Below are 9,304 nucleotides of genomic sequence, written 5' to 3'. Positions count from 1 at the left end.
AGAGCACAAAGATGTGCCTAGGTCTTAGCATCAAATTTAAGGTTATTTTCACCAGGTCACACAGGAAGTGCCTACATACAATTTATTTGAATGGTGAAAAATACATGGTTTGTGGACAGTCATTTTTAGCTAATTATACATTTTAAGAGTTGTAAGTTGCATAAATGGGTTCTACTGAGTATTTTGAGTGATATACTTGATGTTTGATTGTTAATATTACTTGCAAATAAAACTTTCAAAATGACAGCCCACGAACCATGTATTTGCCACCATTTAAATAAATTGCACGTGGGCACTTCCTGTGTTTTTGCTAAGTCATGCAGTAAGTGCCCAAGTACAATTTATTTGAATGGTGGCAAATACATGGTTCGTGGACAATCATTTTAATGCAAATTATACATTATTTTGTGCTGTAAGTTGCATTAGTGGGATCCATTGAGTATGCTGAGTGCTATACAGGGTGTTTTATTGATAATATTTCATATACATTCTAATAAAGTCATAGAATTTTTTAAGGAAATATTGCCATACTTTTTATTTATAAGTCCAAAAGCATCTGCAGCTTATTTAATGGACTCCAAACACATGGTTCATGGACAATCATTTTAATGCAAGTTAAACATTATTATGAGTTATAAATTGCATAGATATATTACATTTAGTATGATGAGTCCTCAACAGGTGGTTTCATGAATAGTATCACATACAAATACTAATAAGTGTCCTAAAACATGATTGTCCACAGACCACCTATTTGTCGTCAATAAAATAGATTGTTTCTGGGATGATCCCATGTTCAATATGTGACAAGGTCTAACCTTCTTGAAATTCACACCATAGATAGAGGAGGTGGAGATGAATACAGCAGTACCAGTTTCAACTTACTAGCTCATTCCAGAGCTGAGACATGGTGATCCCATTTACAATTTATCCCATTCAAAATTCTAGGTGGTTCGTGGACAGTCAAATTTTGAGGTTTTGAAGGGTGTATATTGTTCAGGGGGTGTCATACAGTCACCTAAATATGATATTCAGTGAATTAATCTATCCCACACACTAAAAACAGATGTCCACCAAGTGACTATTTCAGGCAATGCAAATAAATTGTACATGGGCACTTTTGTCTTTTTGCTGTCTTGTAGGAAGTGCCCACGTAAAATTTATTTTAATGGTGACAAATACATGGTTTGTGGACAGTAATTTTGTAGCTAATTATAAATTTTAAAGAGTTGTATGTTACATACATGCAATACAAATTATAATAAAGTCATATAAATAAAAAGTGTGGCAATTTTTCCTCAGAGTCCCTAAGTCCCCATCTGCAGCTTATTTAATGGATGCAAATACATGGTTCGTGGAAAAAAACCGAAAGGGCAGACAGATAGATAGATAAAAACATACATAGATACATACATAGTTGACATATTGAGAATTGCACTGTGCAAAAGTGCTAAAAAGTGCATGCTTGAGCACAAAATCACAGAGTTTAAATTTTTTACGTGACATTTTTTGACTTTCTCTGATTCTCTCAATCACACCATAGAGAGAGGAGTCTGAGAAGAGCACGAGTACCAGTTTCAACTTCCTAGTTAACTAAAACCTCAACATTTTACTGTCCATGAAACGCCTAAAATTTTGAATGGTATAAATTGTACGTGGGATCTCCATAACTCCAGACTGGGACAACTTAGACACTTCAAACCTGCACTCCTGTGCTCATCTCAGTCTCCTCTTTTTAATTTTGAGAGAATCAGAGAAATTCCAAAATTTCGTCCGAAAAACCAAAAGCCCTTGCTTGTGAGGTTGCACTTTGGGTAAGGGCAATAGAGGTGAGACTTTTAATAAGTCTCAAAGGAGGTAATATATAGTATATTTTTATATATCAAACTAGAAAAAGTGCTTATATAGAATAGTTTGAGCATTATTTTAATCCAGGAAAATAAGGATGAGACTGTAAGGTCTTCGTGACCTTGCTGAGAGAAACCTGGGTACTCAGCCATGACAGAAAAGTACTAGAGAGAGAGTACTCTTCAAAGCACTGAATGGCACAGACAATAGTTAAAGATTACCACAGCCAATAGTCAAAGTTATTGTATACTTTCATAATAAATTAATTTAAAAGGTTATTTTTAAAAACAGACTAACTGCCAGAATTTCACCATTAAAAAGAAGTCAGAGAGTCTGTGAAATAATGGTGGTGAACAAGGAGGGTGGCGAAGCACGCTTATTGGCTAAGATAACAGGAGGGGTGTGCTTATGAGGTATTGCTCAAGTCCGGTGCTTCTATAAAAATTTTGTGATACAGAATTACACAGCAAAAAATAATCTATAAAAGAAACTCCAGCCAATAAGTGGAATAAACACAAAAAACATGTAGAATCATCCACATAACTGTCCCAAAGGTGTGTTCCTCCACAAAACAAGCTCCAGCTGCTAGCGGAATCAGCACAACAAAAAAAAGGGGGCTGTTCAGTTCTTTGGGCAGTCAAATGAATGTTCAGTAAGCCGGCCCATTCGGCCGATACATGAGTGCAACAACAGACCCAGTCACTCCAAAGTCCTGCAAGAGATATTCCACAAAACAAACTCCAGGCCACAGGAGGCATAAGCACCAAAAATGTGCAGATTCATCCACAAACTGTCCCGAAGAAATTATATTACACAAAACAAACTCCAGCCGCTAGGCGGAACCAGCACAAAAGGAAACGAAAAAGGTGCCCAGCTTCCTCGGACAGTCAAGTGTATGTTCAGTGAGTCAGGCCCACTAGGCAGCAACATGACAATCACCAAATGGCTTACTCACTCCATTGTCTTTATGAAGGATAATGCTTGCTGTGGGCATGTAAATTCTCTATGGCCATCCTTAGTATCTATTCTCAATTTGGCCCGGAACATCAGTGCAAAAGCAACCTTCCATTGATGTAAGAGTTTCTTGCATTCCTTCACGTTTCTCTCTTGTCAAATTCGCAAAGTCTGGGAACAAGAAAATGCTGTGGTTTCTTCCAAGAAAGCCTTCCTTTACTCCTCGCCTTGTGTAACACAAGATCTTTATCGGATGATCTCAGAAATTTGGCAAGAATTGATCGGGGCCTGTCTCCCTCAGAGGATCACCGAGCTGGAACCCTGTGAGCTCGCTCGATTTCCAGCTTATGGCCTGTTATGTTGAGCAGACTCTGGAAGAGCTTGTAGGTATTTCACCATATCTCGGGCTTCTTCGTCCTCGGGAATTCCAACTATTTGGATGCAGGTTATGATTCTCAAGGTCTTCCAACTTTTCCCAAACATGCTCCAAGTCTGCCTTGGTCACTAGCGGATTAGCAGCTAATTCCCTCGCCAATGACTCCAGATATCAATCCATTTCTTGATGTCCCCCACTCTTGTAACCAACTCAGAGAATTATGTCTCCATGGCAGTGATCGATCGACGTATTACAGCAAGATCCTCCAAGTCAGCAACGACCTTCGCCAGCATTGCCGACATGTTCAACAGTTGACGCTGAATCTCTTTCACCACACTGTCCAAATTGAATCCCTGGTCTGTGGCCTTGTCTGGGGTATCAGCTTGAGAACGTAAGTGTCTTTTAATGTCTCCAGAGCCTGAGGATTTTGAATTCTGTGACATATTGTCTTCATAGAACAGTTATGGAACAGGGTGTATTGAATGTTATGGTTTATGACACAGAAAGTATTAAAACTAGCAAAGTGTGCATGGTGCCACGTGACCGCGAGTTATGTGCTTTTTAATATTTACAGGGGAAAGCTTTTCTTACCAGTTCCGAGTGGGAGTATCAACAATTCGGAAATTCGTTCCTGAAACCTGTGCAGCAATCTACCAGGTTTTAAAAGAGAAATACCTGAAGGTATATGTGTTATATGTTTTTTTTTTTAACTTTGCAGTTTGTAGGCATTTGGAAAGCAACACATGGCCACATGACTACAAGTTATCAAGGGTCTGACATATGAAATTAGCTGACATATGAAACTAGCCTTCATGTGTTTTAAATGTTATTTTCTTGTTTTTCCGGGGACACAGTGGAAGAGTGGCAGCAAGTAGCTGATGGATTCCAGGCTTAGTGGAATTTCCCAAACTGCCTGGGTGCTCTGGATGGGAAACACATCAACCACCCCCCCCCACCAGGAACTGGATCAACATTCTACAACTACAAGCTTGTAAGTTGTAGAATGTTGATCCACTTCCTGGTGGGGGGTGAATATTGACATGTTTCCCATCCAGAGCACCCATCCCATCCATCGGCTACTTTAGTTCTATAGTTCTAATGGCACTGGTCGAAAGCAGTTACAGATTCCTGTACATAGATGTTGGTTGCAATGGGCTGATTTCAGATGGTGGTGTATTTGCTCACTGCAGGATGCCCTGGAGAATAGAACATCCAACATCCCTGCCCCTGCACCACATGTATGCAAAATATAGGAAATGTGTAAAATACTGACAAACTTGTTGGTTTCCAGATGTTGGCCTTGGTTTCAGTTCTATGGCTGTAGTCTGAAGTTTTGCATTTTGCATTATACTATTTTGTGTTCACACTTGACAAAGAAGTGCGAGTGCAAGTACCCTTTACCAAAAGTGTTTTATTATCAAATGTGCAGTATAAATTGTAATAAGGCACAGATATAAAAAATAAAATTATAAAAGTAAAAAAAAAATGTAGGTAGTAAAAATATAAAATATAAGTGTGCAGGAATTATTTACATGTACGTACATCAGTTACAACTAGTCTTTGTTGCCACATGTAACATTACAGTTGTGTAAACTCTCTGTCAGAGGCTTCTAATGCCAGGCACTGGCCCACTGAATACTTGAAGATGTAGTTGTCCACCTCGTGGTGGAAATGTGGCAGTAAATGTGGGGGTAACTTCTGCATTCTGTGCTCAATGTTTTTGCAGTAGGCAGAGATGGCATCATTGTGGTCTTCCTGAGAAGCGAATCTTTCCAGGGTTACGCATCAAGTATGTTGACTCCTCACTGGTGGACTTGTCCAGCATCTTTTTGTGCTTCATCCGAGGCCTTGGAGTGCTTGACTAGCTGCAGGTGCTTGGCAAAGGCTCCTCTCTGATGGCTGTGGACTCTGCTCCACAGATGGTGGATTCTGCTAGGAGAGTGCTGGGCCTTGGCTCAGCCTCAAAGAAGCTGGGCTCTTCAGGGGTGCTGGTCCAGGTGTCACTGTTGGTGTCATCTGAGGGTGAATAGGAATCATCAGCAGCCAAAGGTTCCTTAAAATAAAAATACAATTCACAATGAGGGGGATTTAATACCATGGTAATACAAGTATTCATCACAATAACAGGGCATTTTTCAAACAATATCCTGAAAATTGGGCTCCATTTGGTTGGGGTGTGGTCAGGTGTCAGGTGTGAAATTCCTGGTGTGAATAAGCTTCCCTCACAGTGCAGACAAATTGATATTATAATGGCTTTGTACAGATGCAATTCATGGCAGCGCTCCCGGCCACAGAGGCCATTCCCCAGTTGTTGCCCATGCTCCCAGCACAAATTCATTGTGGAAGATAATGGGAGAGTGAAACCAAGTTAACGTATGAAAGGCAACATGGGAATAGTGGGGTAGAAACCCCCGCCTGGACAATCAGTGGCTACTTCTTGCAAATTTGTATTTACATTTTTGTCATGTAGCAGATGTTTTTTATCCAAAGCGACTTACAATAAGTAAATGAAAGAAACAAGAAACAATGTTTTCTTTTAACTCAACCAATAGAACAGTTAATTTACCCTGATAGTTAGGTTGGAAGTGGTCTCCTTTGTGTGTGTGTGTGTGTGTGTGTGTGTGTGTGTGGGGGGGGGGGGGGGGGGCTCTAAAAACTGCAGCCGGGTCAGGATCTATTGCTGCCTGCCAGTCTTCTGTGCTCCAAAATTTCCTGAGGGTGCAAGTTTCTTGTACTGTATATACTGTGTTCACAGAGAATCCTACCCCTTTCCAGGCTCTTTCTCAGAAAGACAAAGTCAAGTTTTGTAAGCATTGTGTTAGCAGGTTTATATCCAGTGTCAACAAAGGTTATTTTTGTTCTTCTTGTTACAACAGTATGGATTCAAGATGCTAGCACATAATAACAACACAAATGCCTGTTCCATTACTGAAATAAGCCTGGCTTATTTTGGTAAACTGAAAAAAATAATGATATTTACTGAACAGCCACTCAGACTGATCTGTCTCACCGATGGGCTTTGCCGGTGATTCAACATGCTCAATCAGCTGAAAAGCCGCTGATGGGGGTTCGACTAGTGCCAACGGTGCAGAACACACAGCAAAAACTAGGCTGACAGACGCTCAATGAAGGCCCGACATTGGCTGATGGCTGACCATCGGCTTGGTGTGTCACAGCCTTTAAAGAGATGAAACAGGAGCGATCTGCTATGCATGTACTACGAAATTTCAGATTTTGCAATACATTACAAAATCTGAAATGTATCCTTCTGGGTTTAGTAGTTAGTTATACACTACCAGCTAAAACATTTATGTTCATACAAATAACATTTATTAAACAAAACATATTTTTTGTAGATTGTTTTTTTTTTTTTTTTTTTTTTTTTTTCCAGAAATGCTATCATGTCATTGATGGTAAACATTGATGATAATCTTCACAACAATAAGTAGAGAGGCTTTCTGCTTTTAAAAAATTTAAAATTAAATTTAAAATCTAATCTTTTGTGTGTGTCTGTGTGTAATTTCTCTCCAGATGACAGTTTTTTCCCCTCATTTATACTGAATTCAGAGATCTCTGAGGAGGGGACGGCATGAGCCCCCATGTTGAAGTGGGTTTCGCCCAGGGCGCCATACAAGCTAGAACATCAGATAAAGGATAATGGAGTTTGTTTATATTTGGGCCAGGGTCGTAGCTATTGGGGTGAAAGGTGCCAATGATTCTAGGGGCCCAAAGATCCAAGGGGCCCCACAACAAATTCTGAACTGTATTTTTTAATAGGAAAGGGGCCCAGATTATATTGCTATGGCCCTGATTTGGGCTGTAATAATTTTTGGACACCAAAAGCATTTCCTTAGTTTTCAGAGAACATTTTTGATTTATGTGGATATTCAGCTCGATGCGAGAAGTATTAATACTCTTCACATCACATAAAGACAACACCATGTCAGCATTGAGAGAAGTGGGGTAAAGCTGTTTTACAGTCAGCTAATGGAAAGCACCCTGATATGCAATAAACTCATATTCTGACATGTAGTAAGTTTCAGTAGTAACTACGTTGAAATAGACGCAGTGAATAGGCTGTGCAGTTGGGCACATACACCAGGCAGCTTTGGGCACCATTGCAGTTTGGAAGTAAAGCTCAAGGTCAGAAACTTTACAGAGGTTTCTTTAAAGGTTTTCATGTAGCCATTGTGCACCATAAAGATTTAATCAGTTGCTGCACTTTGATAGGGTCAAATTAAAAACCACATAGTACCATGAAATAAGTAAAAGTTCTAATCAACAACAAAACAAGGTTTATTTCGAAAAAGGAAGGAGGATGTCTTTGCTCAAAACTGGTTAATATACAGAGCAGATATTAATTTTTTTTTAAATGACCTGTAAATATCTCTGGCTTAATACTATCACAATTGTCTCTTAGTATAAGGTAAAAAGAAATCAATAGGTCTTAACCTAATAAAATTTGGATACAATAGCATATACAAAAGTTGTTACAATGAATTGAGAAATATCCATGAAAAAACATTAACATGCTGAAATTCAGTTTCTGTACATATTTCCCATTGAAACCACTAGGTGGTGTACCTGCACCTTTTTCCCCCTGTGTTGTTCCACCACACTCAGCTCCTGCATTCCACAAAGGACTGGAGCACTAGAAAAGAAGCAAATCTTAAAAAAACCTGAACAAAGTAGAGTCACAAAGTAACTACCAGTCATGGAATATGGTTGAAAATGTTGGGTTTGAAACTTTCATGTATGGATTCAAGTCAAGTCAAGTCAAAGTTTATTTGTTGAGCACATTTAAAAAACAACCGAAGCTGACCAAAGTGCTGTACAGTATAATATACAGGGCAATAAAATCAAACAAATAATGGACAAGTTAAAAAACAAAACAAAGGAAAACACACAAGCCAAGGTATCAAGGTAAGTTAAAAGCCAATGAAAAGATGTGGGGTTTTAACCTAGACTTAAAAACAGGTAGAGTGGGAGCTGTTCTGATTAGTGAAGGGAAGTCCGGTTCTTTTGAACGGTTCGTTTCAATGAACTGGTTCAAAAAAACGATTCACCAGTTCATTTATATCATCACGTAATGACGTCACTATATATAATGCTAATACGCCGGCATCCTAGAATACCTGCACAAACACATTCAATAAAGCCATATGTAAGGGCATATTGCTGATTATAACATTTAATTTAATTGTTATAATAATAAGGGTGTTTATTGTCATCAGTGTTTCATTCAGTGATCTTACAATACATCCTACATTAAAGATTTGCACCTAAAGCACCCAATACTGACACTGATATACAAACGTGGATGTTCTACACTTGTTTAAAGCATAAAAAGTGATTAAACTAGTCTTAATCAAGTCACCCTTTTTTTTTTTTACAGAAACTATGATCCAGCTCATCACAAATTCAGATATAATCTGCATGCACAATACTCAATAGTAAAATTTGTTTATCTGTTGCGAGCCGAGCGTTCAGTCCGATTTGTGAACTAGCTGGTGTGGTTAATTGCAAAGAAGACTTGGCAAAAGCAGATATCACCAGTTCTTCGATCATATTACTCCCGGTTATCGGCTCAATTTGATTCGGAGTGTCAGGCACAACCGAGAGACAGGTTAAGATAGAGTAACTTGTGGATCAGTGTTGACTCGAGACGCGAACGGTTTCAAACGATTCAGTCCGATTTGGTGAACTAGTTCAACTCGTTCACTAACAAGAACCGGTTCAAAAGAATGATTTGTTCATGAACTGGACATCACTAGTTCTGATATCAGCTGGCAGACTGTTCCAGAGCTTTGGGCCAGCAAAGGCAAAGGCTCGATCACCTCTATGCTTTAATCTAGATCTGGGAATGTAGAGTAATCCACGGTTCCCAGATCTTTAGGAGCGAGTTGGCATGTGGGGACGCAGCAAATTTGAAAGGTAAATAGGTGCTTGATTGTTTAGGGATTTGTAAACAAATAGTAAAATTTTAAAATCGATTCTGTATCTGACAGGTAGCCAATCTAGAGATTAAAATTGGGGTGATGTGCTCATACTTGCGTCTGTTCATTAAGAATCTGGCTGCAGCATTTTGGACAGACTGAAGATCTTTGAGGGCAGATTGATTGATTC

Source organism: Myxocyprinus asiaticus, chromosome 31 (assembly GCF_019703515.2).
Source record: "Myxocyprinus asiaticus isolate MX2 ecotype Aquarium Trade chromosome 31, UBuf_Myxa_2, whole genome shotgun sequence".
NCBI lineage: Eukaryota > Metazoa > Chordata > Actinopteri > Cypriniformes > Catostomidae > Myxocyprinus > Myxocyprinus asiaticus.
Note: the sequence above shows the minus strand (reverse complement) of the source record.